The sequence below is a fragment of the Molossus molossus genome, unplaced genomic scaffold, assembly GCF_014108415.1.
Source record: "Molossus molossus isolate mMolMol1 unplaced genomic scaffold, mMolMol1.p scaffold_m16_p_7, whole genome shotgun sequence".
Classification (NCBI taxonomy): domain Eukaryota; kingdom Metazoa; phylum Chordata; class Mammalia; order Chiroptera; family Molossidae; genus Molossus; species Molossus molossus.
Genome location: NW_023425401.1, coordinates 73,937,580 through 73,955,066, shown reverse-complemented (window position 1 = coordinate 73,955,066; position 17,487 = coordinate 73,937,580). Strand labels below are relative to the sequence as shown.

Sequence of the window (17,487 nt, the reverse complement as noted above, 5' to 3'; positions counted from 1 at the left end):
GATGATTCTGTTATCAGTGGGCAGTGCTCTGTGTTACCATCTATTGCCCAATGGAAGTGGGCTTCTTCCGATGTCACATGAAAAGAAATTTTCTGAGACTAACATGGGAGAATGAGTGGCATTTATTTGCATGGAATTAAACCCCTGAGTTTCTAAGGTCCCTTGTCCCTTTCTCCCACCATAGAAGAAGTCAGCTGTGTCTTCCACAGGGCCAGGATTAAAGCTGTTGCCCAAAGTTTCCATTCCACATTTGCACAGTCCAAGTCCAGCATCAGGCTAGTTTAATCTGTGGTCCCAGCTGTAGTCCATTGCATGTGGAGTCCACATAGCCAGGGGCTATGCTGCTGCTAGGACCACATGGTATGCAGGGAACATGGGTGAGAGAAAAGAAGCAGGAGTAAAGCCAGAGGAATAAGAGAGGAACAAGAGAGAGAGAATTCTTTTGTCTGGGAATTATGTATTCCCAAATTTGCACTCTTTCAGTGGTTTCATGCCCTCTGGACAATTATCTCTGTTTCCAGGCTAGACTGACAGGCAAGTACCTTCTCTACATCATCCTGACTTTACTGTACATATACCAATATTCCCCTTTGTCCAGTCCCTCCCCCAGTTTTTTGCAGAAAATAGACTAGTGGTTCCCTGGGGAGTGTGAAGTTGCAGCTTCCTGGTGAAGCTGCCCAGATGGCCATACTTATAATGTCTGGCCTCCCCTTTACTGTGTATTATTAATAACTAAGTACAACAATAACAATAATATTTATAAAATCTATACCAAGAGTTCTCAAACCAGAGTTCCTACACTGTATTTCACCATGATATGTTTACTACATCTTTAGTATTTCAAAAGATACAAAAATTATTGTTTTACTTGAGATAAGGTACTAAAATTAAGTCAAATATTATCCATGATTCTGCTTTATTTCATTTTAATTTATTTTAAACTCATATAAAGCAGGTAAGTCAAATATCTCACATGTTAGCTTAAGAAACTCCAGCTGACATTTAGTTTTCTTTTATTAAAAACAAATGTAAATAATTTATTATTTTATTACCTTAATAAATAAATTTTGTTAGCAAGATTTTAAAAATTCAAACCACAATAGGAATTAATAATAATATAATAAGAGAAAGTCTTAGTGGTAGTTAAATAGCTAGTGCTGCTGATGTTACTCTAGCCTCAGCTAATAGTAGATATGTGCCAGAAGGCACTTTTTGGTAAAGAAAATAAGATTTGAGTTTAGTGCACTTTTCAGAAAATCGTTTTATTTTGTTTTCATAAGAAACAGTGTAATAGATTTTATTAGTTTTTGTATGAAAAAAGCTTATGCATAATTGCTTATTATACATTTGGCAATTCCTTATTTCTTACGTGTCAGATGACGGAGGTGATCCAAGGAAAAAGAAAGAAGTTAAGACCAGTGATCAAAAAGTAGCAGATAAAAAATGGGAACTCAGAAAAAAATAATAAGGAGAAGCAGCTCTGAGTTACTAGAATATAATATGAATTCAATACTTTTCCAAAGGGAGAAACATCCAATATTCCAGGAAAAACGTAAGGAACATTCAGGGGCATTGGGATATTTAAAGAGTTTTTAGTGTGATCTCCCATGCTGCCTCTAATGCCTAATCATTCAGTTGAAAATATGCATGTGTTCCATGTCTAGATACTGTGTTCAACACTAGGAATCCAATGGTTCAGTTCCACAAGCTGTATAAAAGCTGGGGATAGGGTGGAACTGGGGGAGAACTGCTGTCAAATATTAATTGCATGGAAAGAGGAACCGAAGAAACTATAAGAATAAGGATGAATAAAAAGTAATCTAAACAAAAAAGAATTAAAATCTGAACTAGGACAGGAGCGATGGAAATGAAGTAAATAACACATATTTCATAGATTTTATAAATCAGTGTCCATTACACTTTGTGACCAAGTATCTTAAAATAATAAAAGAGGAAAAATAAAAAATGGCTTCAAAGGTTTCTGGTTCTGTTAAATGTGATAGATACCTATATCTTTCAACAAGATAAGGAATACAGCAAGGAAAACAGTCTACTAGGTTTTATACCTGTGGTGGCAGTCTTTAGGATGGTCCCCAATGATCTTCCCTTCTGATATCTCTATTCCATAAAATCTCTTTCTCTGGAGTGTGGGCTGGAACTAGTGCCTTACTTCTAATGAACAGAATATGGCAAAAGGATGGAATGTCATTTCTATGATTAGGTTTTAAAATAACTCTCACATGCTCACTCTGAGGGAAGCCAGTTACCATGTTGTAAAGTGCCTTAGGTTAGGCCAATATTAATGCCCAAGTGATAGGCCAACCTCTTTTCTGTAAATAACACCAAAAAAAAAAGCAATATTATTCCAGTATTCAAAACCACCTATGATCAGGTTCAAGAAAGGAGTCACTCACATAAATGATGAATTAGTTAAGTTCCAATACACATCTTTCTTACTTATTTATATCTTTCTCCTTAACATAAGCAAATTATCAACCAACATTTATATTGGAACAAAACTCATTCATTCATCAATTATAACCCAAAGTTGCCCACCAAAATCAATGAAAATATTCTAAACCTTTGACATGGGGCTTGAGTTTTCTTGAGTTAAGATAAAGTATTTCAGAGTAACAAAACATCCTCCTTTATATGTTGTATGTGTTTCTGCCTTACATGTACTTACATTTGACACTGGATACCTTCTGGAGAGTAATAAGCTTCATTTGCTCTATAGCCAAAGAGTAAGATAAAGTAAGTCTTGTCAATTTACTAGGATTCAGATAGTAACTCAGTCATTTTTTGATGGTGGACCTAAACTAGATACTGTGTAAACCTAGTGTTAGTTGCTTAATAAATATGTCAAATTTTCATGAATTGATTCCTATATTTTATAATCATGATAGCTAGTAAGATTCTAGATCTCAAAGAGTAATATAAACAGCATGATGGCATGACAGGACTTCTATGTCTCTTCCCTTGAAGTTACAACAAGTCAGACCACTATAATTCAATAAAGGATTCCCTCTCAACACAAAACACATCTGAGTAACTTGCACATTGCAAATTCTGAAGGTGGGTGTATCTGAGCAAACAGTAAAGAGTTGGTACAAGGACAGAGACAAAAGCCACGTGTAGTTTGGTATTTGACTTGGCATCAGCTGATAGACTTCAGTAAAGGGATTGGTGTGCAATGCCCACTGGGCAAACTGGAAACGTAAAGAAAGCAATCAGGCCAGGGGAGGTTGGCACACATTAAGGCTGGGCCCAGGGGTAGGGCAGAGGATTGGCTACAAAGAGTCATAGCATTTCATTGCCTCTAATTATAGGAGACAGAATTCTGAAGACATAGCAATCTGCCTACCCAATTCCCCTGTAACCCAAACAGAAGGAAAATTCGTACTCAGCAGATCACAAAAAGGCTGAAAAATACTTTCCAGCCTAAGGGGTCTGTACTTATTGTGACTAAACCCGCTGGAGAAAACAGAATCTCGTACATGTGAACCAGCTTCCTCCTGCCCACCCCTCCCAAACCCAATATGGAACAACCTGGTGGAAGCAGCTCAGTCAACTCAGACAGCAACTCTGCCTGTGGCTTCTGGCTAAAGGAAGGCAGTGGTGAGAACACACAGGAGACCTATAGCCCACCACTTCCAATCCTTAGAAGTGGTGCCTCAGGACCAGGGCAACAGAGACATAAACAATATGCCTACCTCCTCAGGGAATACAGGGCAATTTCCATGGCCAAGGTGATACCTCCCCACAGAAATCCCTGAAGCTTAGCAGAACAAATAATACAAAATTAAAACCTGTGCTTCTGTACCACCTACTGGAAAAAAGTAAGACCTCTACATATTTATCTACCTGCTAAACACTGAAATGTCAAATATTTAAAATAAGGAAAAGGTAGAAGAAAAAGGAGGGAAGAAGAAGAAAGAAGGCAGAGGAGCAGGAAGAGGAGGTGGAGGTGGTGGAGAAGGAGGAGGAGGAAGAGAAGTAGAAGAAGGAAGAGGCGGAAGAGGAGGAGAAGAAAGAGCAGGAAGAGGAGAAAGAGCAGGAAGAGGAGAAGGAAGAAGAAGAGGAGGAAAAGGAGGAGGAAGGGGAGGAGGAGGGGGGTGGAAGGGGAGGAGGGGAAGTTATTTTCATTACCACAAATGCCCAGGCATAGACATAATCCATTAAGCAAAATTAATAACCAAGGCAACAAGGGAATTTAGAAAGAAAATGCTAAATCAACAGAAAATAAACTTAAAGACATGGAAGACTGTGCTTTAAATAAGATAATTCAAGTTTGCAGTTCTGAAAAAAATCAACATGATACAAGAAAACTCAGAAAAGCAATTCAATGAGCTCAAAAATAAAATCAACAACTAGAAGGATTATTTCACTGAAGAAACTAAAACTGAAAAGAACCAAACAGAAATTGTGCAGCTGAAAAAAAACTCAATACATGCAATGAAAAATGAACTAGTAAGATTAGGAAATACATCAGCCCAGATAAAGAAAAAAAAATCAGTGACACAAAAGATAGAAATCAAGAAATGACTCAGGTGAAGAAGAGGGAGAATGGAGAGTTTTAAAAAAAAAGAAGAAAAGACTCTACTATCTGAATCCATTATAACGAGCAATATAAGAATATTGAGTATACTAGAAGGAGAAGAGAGAAAGAAGAAAACAGAGAGGCTTTTCAAATGATCAATTAGAGTTTTCCAAACCTATGTAAAGAACTATATCCTCAAATCCAAGAAGCTAACAAAACACCTAATTATCTAAATCAAAAAAACCTTCTCCAAAACACATTATGTTAAAATTATCAAAAAGTAGTGACAAAAGAAAAAAAAGAAAGAAAGAAATTTTAAAGTTATCCAGGGAAAAGAAGGCAATAACATATTAAGGACACCCTGTTAGAATATGATTAGATTTTTCAGCAGAAATGTTATAAGCAAGGAGAAAGTGGAATCAAATACAGTATTCACGTTAATGAAAGAGAGAAAACACCAGCCAAGAATAAGATATCCAGCAAAGTTATCCTTTAGATATGAATAAGAAATAAGGGCTTCCCCAGACATACAGAAGCTGCATTACAAGAAATGCTGAAAAGTGCTCTTCCATCTGAAACAAAAAGACAAAAGGACACAAAATTAAGAGTAAGATGACTCACAGACAGAACCAGGAAATTACAATCCTTGTTTAGAATAGAGTATTAAATATTTAAATATAACTTAAAGGTTAAAGTAGGGAAACTAATTACAACAACAAAAAAACAATAGCTACTCAATTTGGAAATGAACACACCATACAAAAAGGCTATTTGTGACAACATTAACAGAAAAGGTGAGGAAGGTCTGAACTTGCATAGGTGATGAATAAGAAGCATCCCAAGATAAAGGACTACTTTATATTTAAATCTTTCTTCTGAATAAATGTAACATAACCACAAAAAAAGTCTACAGCTGAGACATATAACATAAAAAAGAGAAGTCCGGGGGGAAAAGTATGCAATATCACCAAATTAAAATAACAAACAGAAACACAAGGAAAAAGAAACAATGGAGACACAGAGCTGCCAGAAAACAAAAGAAAAAATGGCTATAGGAAATCTTCATATATCGGTGATCACTTGTATATAAATGGACTGAACTCACCAACTGAAAGGTAGATGGTAGTGAGATAGATCTAAAAACAAAACCCGAGTTTCCCAGGGTGACTGTTCAGGTTAAGAACTTGCTTGATGCGACTGCGCGCATTTCGCTTCTCTTCCTGCTCCCAGATGCTGCAACGTGACCGTCCGACCTATGTGTGAGCAGACCGATGTGTGTGCACCGCGAAGTTTTGTTCTCCAAGTGTCATAAGGTTGCCCTTTAATCGAACGGTGGCTGGCCAAGATTTTTCTGGAACTAAAGGGATCTTTTTTCTTTGCTCTTCCTCCGCCATCTTTCCGATGTGGCAACTACTGCACATGCGCAGTCCTACTACGTGAGGAGGAGAGGAACCGCTCTGTTTACTTGAGCACAGAGACGTGTCTTCCAGCTCCCAAGGCCGATGGCTAGTGCCCTTTTAGCCGCAGCCAATGGCTGAGGTCCTGCTAACCCCGACTCCTGTCGTAGGTTGCACAAAGCTTTCTTCGTAGTGCTCAGCGTTTCAAAACCCAGCCCTTTTCAGACTTAAAACGTGGAGATGAAACCAAGCCACCTTTGAAAGCATCCTTTAACTTTTAGTCCTGCCATTCCTATAGCTGTAAGAAAAAAAGATCTCTTGAGAGATCGAAAAATGGCAGCGGAGTGAACGGAGCTACACAGACCGTCTCCCAGAACCAAACTGGAATTACAACTTTAACACAGAGAAGTCGACTGGAAAAAAAACAACAGAAAAGCAGCTTGCGAGGACCATACAACGAGGGACACTGACTCCATCCTGGTAGGCTTGGGAAGGTGCGAGACGGGGGCTGGGAGCCCACGGTCGACAGCTTGGCAGTGGCCTTAGCTGAGAGCAGCGCCCTCGGGTTACACTCCCAGGCGGCTCCACAGCACAAAGCCGGAACAGAGGCTAAAACAGCCACAGCCACTCACCTTGGGCTCTGGCAGAGGGAGGGCAGACTGGACTGGAACTGTGTGGGGACACTCGGGGTTTATAGGGCACCCAGAGCAGTTGTGGAGTGCCAGCCACCCAGGACGGTGGCCACATTGCTCCTTCCCAGGGCTGTGGGGAGAGGTAGCAGACCCTCCCTCGGAGATCCAACCCCACCCTATGGGCCATTGAAGTGCTAATTGAGGCTCATTAACAACCAGCATCTGCCCCACCCTCGCGAAAGCCCCTTGTGCTGAGCACCTGAGGGAGTTTTTCAATCAACTGACAAAACTCTTCAAGTAACCTGACTGCTAGACACAGGCAAAAAGCTAGAGGATAACAGTAACTTTCCTGGGCTGGCAACTTTAACCAGGAAAGTAAGACTTGACAGTGGTGTTTAACATGGGTCCTCCCTTGCTCTTCTAAACATAGGAGACGGAGCCACAAACAGCAGAACACCAACACCCACAGGGAAAACTTGACAGGCTCCAAAGCCCACAGTGATAGCCAAAATGGTGAAACACAGAAACAGAAGCCAAATGAAAGAGGAAGAGACCTCCACCAAAGATGAGATCAATGTGGAGCAATTAGGCATGTTAACAGAGCTAGAATTCAGAGCCATGATCTTGTGGAAGCTGAACAGCATGAGTAAGGACATAGAGACACTGAAAATAAGCCAATTGGAAATTAAAAACCATCAAGAAGAGATAAAAAATGACATATCAGAAATGAAAAACACATTGGAAGGTTTAAAAAGCAGAGTAGAGGAAGCTGAGGACCGGATCAGTGAATTAGAAGACAGGGTAGAAAAAATCAACCCATCAGAAAAACAAAAGGAAAAAACTATTAAAAAACAGGAAGACAGCTTAAGAGAACTGTGGGACAACTGGAAATGTAATAATATTCGCATCATAGGAGTCCCCGAAGAAGAAAATGAGCAAGGGATAGAGAATATATTCAAAAAAATAGTGACAGAAAACTTCCCTAATTTGGTGAAGGAACTAGGCATTCAAGTTCAAGAAGCACAGAGAGTCCCAAATAAGAAGAACCCAAACAGGCCCACACCAAGGCACATAGTAATTAAAATGCCAAAAATTAAAGACAAAGAGAGAATCCTAAAAGCAGCAAGAGATAAGCAACAGGTTACCTACAAAGGAAACCCCATAAGGCTCTCAGCTGACTTCTCACAAGAAACACTACAGGCCAGAAGGGAATGGCAAGAAGTAATCAAAGTCATGAAAAACAAAAATCTGAATCCAAGACTACACTACCCAGCTAGGCTATCATTCAAAATAGAAGGTCAAATAAACAGCTTCCCAGACAAAAAAAGGCTAAGGGAATACATTAGCACCAAACCAGCACTGCAAGAAATGTTAAAAGGACTGCTGTAATTAGCAGTAGAAATGGGAAGAAAAATGGAACCACACTAAACAAAAATGGCAATAAATAAGTACATATCAACAATCACCTTAAATGTAAATGGATTGAATGCTCCCATAAAAAAACACAGAGTAGCTGCTTGGATAAGAAAGCATGACTCATCTATATGTTGTTTACAAGACACCCACCTCACAACAAAAGACTCACATAGGTTGAAAGTGAAGGGATGGAAAAAAATTTTCCAAGCAAATGGAAAGGAAAAAAAAGCTGGGGTAGCAATTCTCATATCTGATCAAATAGATTTCAAAACGAAGACCATAACTAGAGACAAAGATGGCCACTACATAATATTGAAAGGATCTATCCAACAGGAAGATATTTACCTTGATAAACATATATGCACCCAATATAGGAGCACCAAAATATATATAAAATCTTCTGGAGGCCTTCCAAGGAGAAATCGACAACAATACAATCATAGCAGGGGACTTCAACACCCCGTTGACAGCACTGGATAGATCCTCTAGGCAAAAAATTAGCAAGGAAACAGAGACTCTAAATGAAGCACTAGACCAAATGAATTTAATAGATATCTACAGAGAATTACACCCCAAAACTACAGAATACACATTCTTCTCAAGTGCACATGGGACATTCTCAAAGATAGACCACATGATAGGACACAAACAAAATGTCTACAAGTTCAAGAAGATTGAAATATATCAAGCATCTTCTCAGATCACAATGACATGAAACTAGAAATCAATTGCAACAAGAACATGTAAAGACATTTCAACACATGGAGGCTAAATAGAATGTTATTAAACAATGAATGGGTCACCGAGGAGATCAAGGAAGAAATTAAAAACTTCGTGGAAACCAATGAAAATGAACACACAACAACACAAAATCTATGGGATGCAGCAAAAGCAGTACTGAGAGGGAAGTTCGTAGCACTACAGGCCTACCTCAAAAAACAAGAAAAATTTCTAATTGACTGTCTAACCTCACAACTTAAAGAATTAGAAAGCAAACAAAAAGAAAACCCCAGAGCAAGTACAAGGAAGGAAATAGTAAAAATCAGAGCAGAAATAAATGACATAGAGACCAAAAAAATAATTCAAAGGATCAATGAAACAGAGAGCTGGTTTTTTGAAAAGATAAACAAGATTGATGGACTCTTAGCTAGACTCACCAAGAAACAAAGAGAGAGAACCCAAATACACAAAATCAGAAATGAAACAGAAGTAACAACCAACACCACGGAAATACAAAAGATCGTTAACAACTACTATGAACAACTATATGGCAACAAATTCGACAATCTAAGCGAAATGGACAAATTTCTAGAAACACACAGACTCCCAAAACTGGACCCGGAAGAGATAGAAAACTTGAACAGACCAATAACAACTAAGGAAATTGAAGAGGTATTCAAGACTCTCCCAGCAAACAAAAGCCCAGGCCCAGATGGTTTCACGGGGGAGTTTTACCGAACATTCAAAAAAGAACTAACACCCATTCTCCTCAAACTATTTCAAAAAATTCAAGGAGAAGGAAAACTTCCAAACACATTCTATGAGGCCAGCATAATTTTAATTCCAAAACCAGAAAAAGACACTACGAAGAAAGAAAACTACAGGCCAATATCCCTGATGAACATAGACGCCAAAATCCTGAACAAAATATTAGCAAATCAGATCCAGAAATGCATCAAAAAAATTATTCACCATGACCAAGTGGGATTCACTCCAGGGATGCAAGGCTGGTAGAATATTCGCAAATCAATAAACGTGATACACCACATAAGCAAAATGAAGAATAAAAAACACATGATCATATCAATAGATGCTGAAAGAGCATTCGACAAAATCCAGCATCCATTTCTGATAAAAACGCTCAGCAATGTGGGAATAGAGGGATCATATCTAGACATAATAAAGGCCATATATGAAAGACCTACAGCCAACATCATACTCAATGGACAAAAACTAAAAACATTTCCATTAAGAACAGGAACAAGACAGGGATATCCACTTTTGCCACTCTTATTTAACATTGTATTGGAAGTCTTAGCAACAGCAATCAGACATGAAGAAAAAATAAAAGGGATCCAAATTGGAAAGGAGGGAGTGAAACTGTCATTATTTGCAGATGACATGATATTATACATAGAAAACCCTAAAGACTCCCTCAAAAATCTACTAGACTTAATAAACGAATTTGGCAAAGTAGCAGGATACAAAATAAACGTCAAGAAATCGACTGCATTCTTGTACACCAATGATGAACTCACAGAAAGAGAAACTGAAAAAACAATCCCATTTACCATCGCACCAAAAAAATTAAGACACCTAGGAATAAACTTAACCAAAGAAGTAAAGGACCTATTTGCAGAAAACTACAAGTCATTGAAAAAGAAATAGAGGAAGATATAAAAAAGTGGAAGCACATACCCTGTTCATGGATTGGAAGAATTAACATCATTAAAATGTCCATACTACCCAAAGCAATCTATAGATTCAATGCAATCCCCATCAAAATACCAACGATATACTTCACAGGCCTAGAACAAATACTTCAAAAGGTCATATGGAACCAAAAATATACCAGATTGCCACAGCAATCTTGAAAAAGAAGATCAAAGTAGGTGGGATCACAATACCAGATATCAGGTTATACTACAAAGCGACTGTAACCAAATCAGCCTGGTACTGGCACAAGAACAGGCATATAGACCAGTGGAACAGAACAAAGAACCCAGAAATGGACCCAAAGCAATATGCTCAATTAATATTTGACAAAGGTGGCAAGAGCATACAGTGGAGTAAAGACAGCCTCTTTAATAAATGGTGTTGGGAAAATTGGACAGCTACATGCAAAAAAATGAAACTAGACCATCAACTTACACCATACACAAAAATAAACTCGAAATGGATAAAAGACTTAAATGTGATCCGTGAATCCATTAAAATTCCAGAAGAAAATGTAGGCAACAAAATTTCGAACATCATACGGAGCAGAATTTTCACTGATACATCACCTAAGGCAACAGAAACAAAGGAAAAAATAAACACATGGGACTACATCAAACTAAAAGCTTCTGCACAGCAAAAGAAACAATCATCAAATGGAAAGGCAACCCACTGTATGGGAGAACATCATTGCCAATGATGTATCAGATAAGGGGTTAATTTCCAATATATATAGAGTGCTCATACAACTCCACAAAAGGAAGACAAAGAACCCAATTAAAAAATGGGCAGAGGAGCTGAATAGACACCTCTCCAAACAGGACATACAAATGGCCAAGAGACATATGAAGAAATGCTCAACATCACTAATCATCAGAGAGATGCAAATTAAAACAACAATGAGGTATCACCTCACACCTGTCAGAATGGCCGTCATCAGCAAATCATCAAACAACAAGTGTTGGCGAGGGTGTGGAGAAAAGGGGACTCTAATACACTGCTGGTGGGAATGCAGACTGGTGCAGCCGCTGTGGAAAACAATATGGTGTTATTTCAAAAAATTAAAAAAATGAACTTCCATTTGACCCAGTGATCCCACTTCTAGGAATATACCCTAAGAAGCCTGAAATACCAATCAGGAAGAATACATGTACCCCCATGTTCATAGCAGCACTATTTACAATAGCTAAGATCTGGAAACAGCCCAAGTGTCCATCAGTAGATGAATGGATAAAAAAGTTGTGGTACATATACACAATGGAGTACTATGCAGATGTAAGAAAGAAAGATCTCTTATCCTTTGAGATGACATGGAGGGACCTGGAAAGTATTATCCTAAGTGAAATAAGGGAAGCAGAAAAAGACAAATACCACATGATCTCACTTATATACAGAATATAATGAACATAACAGTCTGAGGAATACAGTAGACCCAGAAAAATGGAAGTAGGGCACAGACTGACATCCCTCAGAAGAGGGTGTGGGGGAGGTGGGAAGAGATAAACCACAGAACTTATATGCATGTATGCATGATCAATGGTCATGGACAACTAAGCCGGGGACGGGACGGGGTTGGGGAGGGGGGTGCCAATGGGGTAAAAAAGGTAAAATATATAAAAAAATAAATAAAAAATTTAAAAAAGAAAGAAAGATCTCTTATCCTTTGAGATGGCATGGAAGGACCTGGAGAGTATCATGCTAAGCAAAACAAGCTAAGCAGAAAAAGACAAATATCACATGATCTCACTTATTTGTGGAATATAATAAACTAAACAAACTGCTGAACAATATTAACCCAGAGACATAGACTGACAAGCCTCAGAGGAGGGGGGTTGTGGGGAAGAGGTAAACCACAGAACTTACATGCTTATATGCATGACCAATGAACATAGACTACAAAGCTGGGGATGGGGCAGGGTGGAAGGGAAGGAGGGTGTCAATGGGGGAAAAATGGGAAACATCTGTAACAAAAACAAATTAATAAAAAAAAAAAAGCATGATGGCAAAAAATAAATAAATAAATAAATAAATAAATAAATAAATAAATAAAAACAAAACCCAACTATATTCTACCTTCAGCAGACACATTTTAGCTGCAAGGAAAAGCAGCAGACACATTTCAGCTGCAAGATATTTATATCTAACAAAATAGATTTCAAGATAAAAAGAAACAAGAGACAAAAATGGACATAGTATAATGATAAGCAGGGCAAAATATTAAGATGACATGGCACTTATCAATAGATCTGCACCCAACCTGTGTGGACAAAAAGGGGTCACATGCTAACCTGACAAGCTCAGGGAAGGCCTGAGGGGCAGCCATGAAAACTCAAAGACCAGAAATAACCACAAAGCATGGTCTGAAATTAAAAACTTCTTTAACTAAAAGCAGTTTATGGCAGGTAGTCATGTCCTAGGCTGGCATCTTTCCTGACAAAGTCAGTCTTTACCTTAACTCAGCCTATTGTCTTTTTGCATTTATGGCAACATATCTATGAAATTTCAAAGTAATTTTCCTTTTTCTGGACCCCTCAAAAGATTGGCACCATTCCACAGAGACCACAAATCCCCTCATTGTTATTGAGTTAATTGTTGACTGTTAACTATCCCATACCCAACTATGTAAAAGATGTATGTGTCTATCAATTTACTTTTCATCCAATCCCAGGGGTTTCCCTAATTTGCTTTCTCCCACCTCTCTAATATATCAACAGTGAATTTCATGTAAATTACTTGTGTCTTCTCTGTTGATTGTAATTTATAAAATAAGGTGCAAAATGCCATTCTCTGGAGCATTATTTCAATCAGTTGACATTTTTGCCTCCCGGCAATTGTCAGTAGTTTTGGCTCAAATAAACTCACAAAAATTAGTCACAGGTTTCAATGTTTGTTATGTTAACACCTGGAAGCTCCAACATATATAAAGCAACTACTAAAACAACTAAAGAGAGAAAATGACATAAAAACAAAATTATAGTAGGAAAACTGAATACCATGCTGACAGACCATACATACAAACAGAAAATTATTAAAGAAATTTCATCCTTAAATTACACATTAGACCAAAAGGACATAATCAATGTTTACAGAGCTCTTTATTCCAGAACACCAAAGTATATATTCTTTAGTGCACATGGAACATTCTCACCAATTGCCTATATGTTTGAGCACAAAATTAGCCTGGAGAAATTTAAGAAAACTGAAATCATGGGGAGGAGGGTGTCAATGTGGAAAAAAGAAGAAGCATCTATAACAAAAATAAATTAAGAAAAAAGAAAAAGAAAAGAAAACTGAAATTATACCAACCTATTTCCTGGCCACAGTGTTTTGAAATTGGAAATAAACTACAAAAAGAAAATGAGAAAAACTACAAATATGTAGGGAATCAAAAGCTTATAACTAAACAACAACTGGGTTAAAAAAGAAAAGATCAAAAGATACCTAGCCCAGCCAGAGTGGCTCACTGGTTGAGTGTCAACCCACACACTAGAGGTCACTGGTTTGATTCCCGGTCAGGGTACATGCCCAGGTTGTGACCCTGATCCCCAGTAGGGGGCATGCAGGAGGTGGCCAATCGATGTTCTCGCTCATCAATGTTTCTATCTCTCTCTCCCTCTCCTTTATTCTCTCTCCCTAAAGTCAATAAAGAAAAGAAAAAGTTTAAAAAAACAAAAACAAAAGATACCTAGAGACAAATGAGTATGGCAATATGACTTATCAATATTTTCGGGATACAGTAAAAGCAGTAATAAGAGGAAAGTTTATAGCCCTAAAGGCATACCCAAAGAAACAAGACAAATCGCAAATGAACAACCTAACATTACACCTTATGATTAGAGAAAGAAGAATAAACAAAGCCCAAAGTCAGCAGAGTGAAAGAAAATGATAAAAATTAGAGCAGACCTAAAAAAAAAAAAAAAAAAATAGAGAACAAAATCACAATAGAAAAAATTAATGCGAAAAAGATTTAAATTGACAACCTCGGTCTAGACTCACCAAGAAAAAAGGAAAAAGACTCAATTAACAGAACAAATTGCAAAGAACACCACAGAAATACAAAGCACTATACAGGAATACTATGATATGCTATATGCTACCAAATTTAGTAATTAAAAAAAAACAGGCAAGTTGTTACAAATATATAACCTTTCTAAGACTGAATCATGAAGAACTGGATTGACTCTAAATAGACCAGTGAACAGTAAGAAAATTGAGGCAGTCATTAAAAACCTGCTAAAAAGTTAAAGTCCAGGACCATATTGCTTCACTAGTGAATTGTACCAAACATTCAAAGAAGATTTAATAACTAACCTTCTCAAATTCTTCTAAAACATTGAAAAAAGGCAATACTCCCTAATTTATTTTATGAGGCCAACCTTATTCTTATACTGAAACATGGTAAAAATGACACACACAAAAAAACAAAAATTACAGGACATTATCTCTGATTGATACAGATGCAAAAATCTTAAACAAATACTGGCAAATTGAATACAATAATGCACTAAAAAGAAAATACACCATGACCAAGTTGGGTTCATTCCAGGGTGCAAGTATGGTTCAACATATGCAAATAAATCAATATAAACACCACATTAACAAAATAAAGATAAAAATCTTACAATCATATCAATAGGTGCAAAAAAAGCATTTCACAAGATACAATATCTATTTATGGTTAAAGCACTCAATACAATAAGTACAGAAGGAAAGTACCTCAACATAATAAAAGTCATATATGACAAATTCTCAGTTTAATGGCAAAAAACTGAAAGCATTTTATCTAAGGTCAGGAACAAGACAAAGATTCCCATTATCACCACTGTTATTCAACATAGTACTGGAAATCCTAGCCAGAGTAATCACTAAAGAAATAAAAGGCATGCAAATTGGGAAGAAGTAAAGTTGTCAATTTTTGCAGATGACATGATTCTTTATATAGAAAATTCTAAAAACTCAACCAAAAACTATTAGAAACAATAAACAAATACAGTAAAGTTACAGGATAGAAAACCAAAGTACAAATATTAATTGTGTTCCTACATAATAACAATACAATTTCAGAAAAATAAGTAAAAACAATTTCATATGCAATTGCGAAAAATAATAATAACTAGGAATAAAACTTAACAAAGAATGTGAAGGACATACACATTGAAAATGACAGGGCATTTTTTAAAGAAATTAAAGAAGACACAAAGAAATAGAAAGCTATTCTATTTTCATGGATTGGAAGTATAAAAAGAGATAAAATGGCCATATTACCTGAAATAATTTACAGATTTAATGCAATCTCTAAAAATCTCAATAGCATTTTTCAAAGAAATAGAACCAAAAATAATAATAATCAGATTTATATAAATCCACAAAAGACCCCAAATAGCCAAAAGAATCCTGAGGAAAAAAGAACAGAGCTGGAGTTATCACACTCCATGGCTTCAAATTATACTCCAAAGTGACAATAATCAGTATGGTATTAGCAGATAAGCAGACATACAGACCAATAAAACAGAATTGAGAGCTCAGAAGCAAACCCACATGTCTATGGGTAACTAATTTTCAACAAAGAAGAGACATACAGTAGAGAACAAGACTCTCTTCAGTAAACAGTGTTTGGAAAATTGGAAAGCCACATACAAAAGAATAAAACTAGGCTCTTTTACACCATAAATAAAAATTAACTCAGAATGGATCAAAGACTTAAGTGTAAAACCTGAAACAAAATACGTAGAAAAAAGTGTAAGTACTAAACTGAAGGACACTGGTCTCAGAAATTTTTTTTTTTACTGCAAAAAGCTTTACTGTTTCCATTTTGGTCCAATGCATGGGAGAGGGCTCCAGGGTGGTTAAAAGAATGGCTAGTGGTTTCAGGGAGAGAGAAGCTCAAGTGAAAGCCAGACACCAGGTGAATGCAGAGGGGCCCCTCAAAGGCCTCTGGGCTCCAAAGGCTCCTAGCCATGCTTGAGGGTGAGCCTTTCAAAGAGATACTCCCCCAGCCCAGCCTGGGGGCCAGCCATCCTGCAGAAGTTAGTCAGGTGGTTGCCCATCTTCTTCTTCAAGAAGTGATTCTCCAGGAAGTCACAAAAATGAGGGTCTGCAAGGGTAGAACACAGGGCATGCAGATTCAAAAGGGCTTGGTTGAGGTTCTTTGCCAAGACGGTGGCTGCTTCCATGGAGTTCTGAGTTTTGTCCCACTAATCATGGGAAGGCTTCAGCACATCCTGGAAGAGAATGGAGCCACTGAGCTGGTTTTACAGCTTTAAGAGATGCTCAGCACCCTTGTGCTGCTTCTCCACCAACTCATGGAATAAGTGGCCCACACCCTCCAGAGCCACATTATTGTGGTGGAAATAGAAGCCCAGAGAAAGGTAGGTATGGGAGGCCCACAGATGCAGGTTGGCCAGGCAGTTGACGGCAGCCTCCACCTCAGTGGAATAATTCTGACCAATCTGGGAGCTCATGGTTGTTTGGAAATAGGAGTTGAGGTCAGAAAATTGTGTTGGCTGGTCTCAGAGGCTGAAGATAGATGAGGTGGTTCTGAAGGTGGTGACTGGAAAAGAGACTGGAAGAGGGAGTGTTCCTGGGTCTGTTCCATCCAAACACTATTGAAGCAAGATACAGATCTGAGGGACACCGAGGGCACTCAGCTTGGTGTTCCCACACTAGGAGTTCAAACCTATCACAAAGGATTCTTAAAATTTTTCTCCAAAGGCAATGAAAGTAAAAACAAAAATAAATGAATGGAACTACAACAAACTAAAAATCTTATGCACTACACAAGAAACAATCAATAAAATGAAAAGACAATCAACTAAATGGGAGAAGATATTTGTAAATAATATTTCCAGTAAAGGGCTAATATCTAAAATATATTAAAAACTCATACAACTCAACAACAAAAGAACCCCAAACAATCCAATTAAAATATGCATGGGAGCGGAACACACACTTTCCCAAGAAGACATAAATATGTCCAACAGATATATAAAAACATGCTCAGTTTCATTCGTTTTAAGAGAAATGCAAATCAAAATGCACCTCATACCTATTAGAATGGCGTTATCAA

General features: G+C 37.6%; 1 pseudogene; it reads right to left on the bottom strand.

Annotated features, from left to right (window-relative positions):
* Positions 1-16,345: 16,345 nt before the first annotated feature.
* Positions 16,346-16,882, bottom strand: LOC118620406 (annotated as a pseudogene).
* Positions 16,883-17,487: the final 605 nt, after the last annotated feature.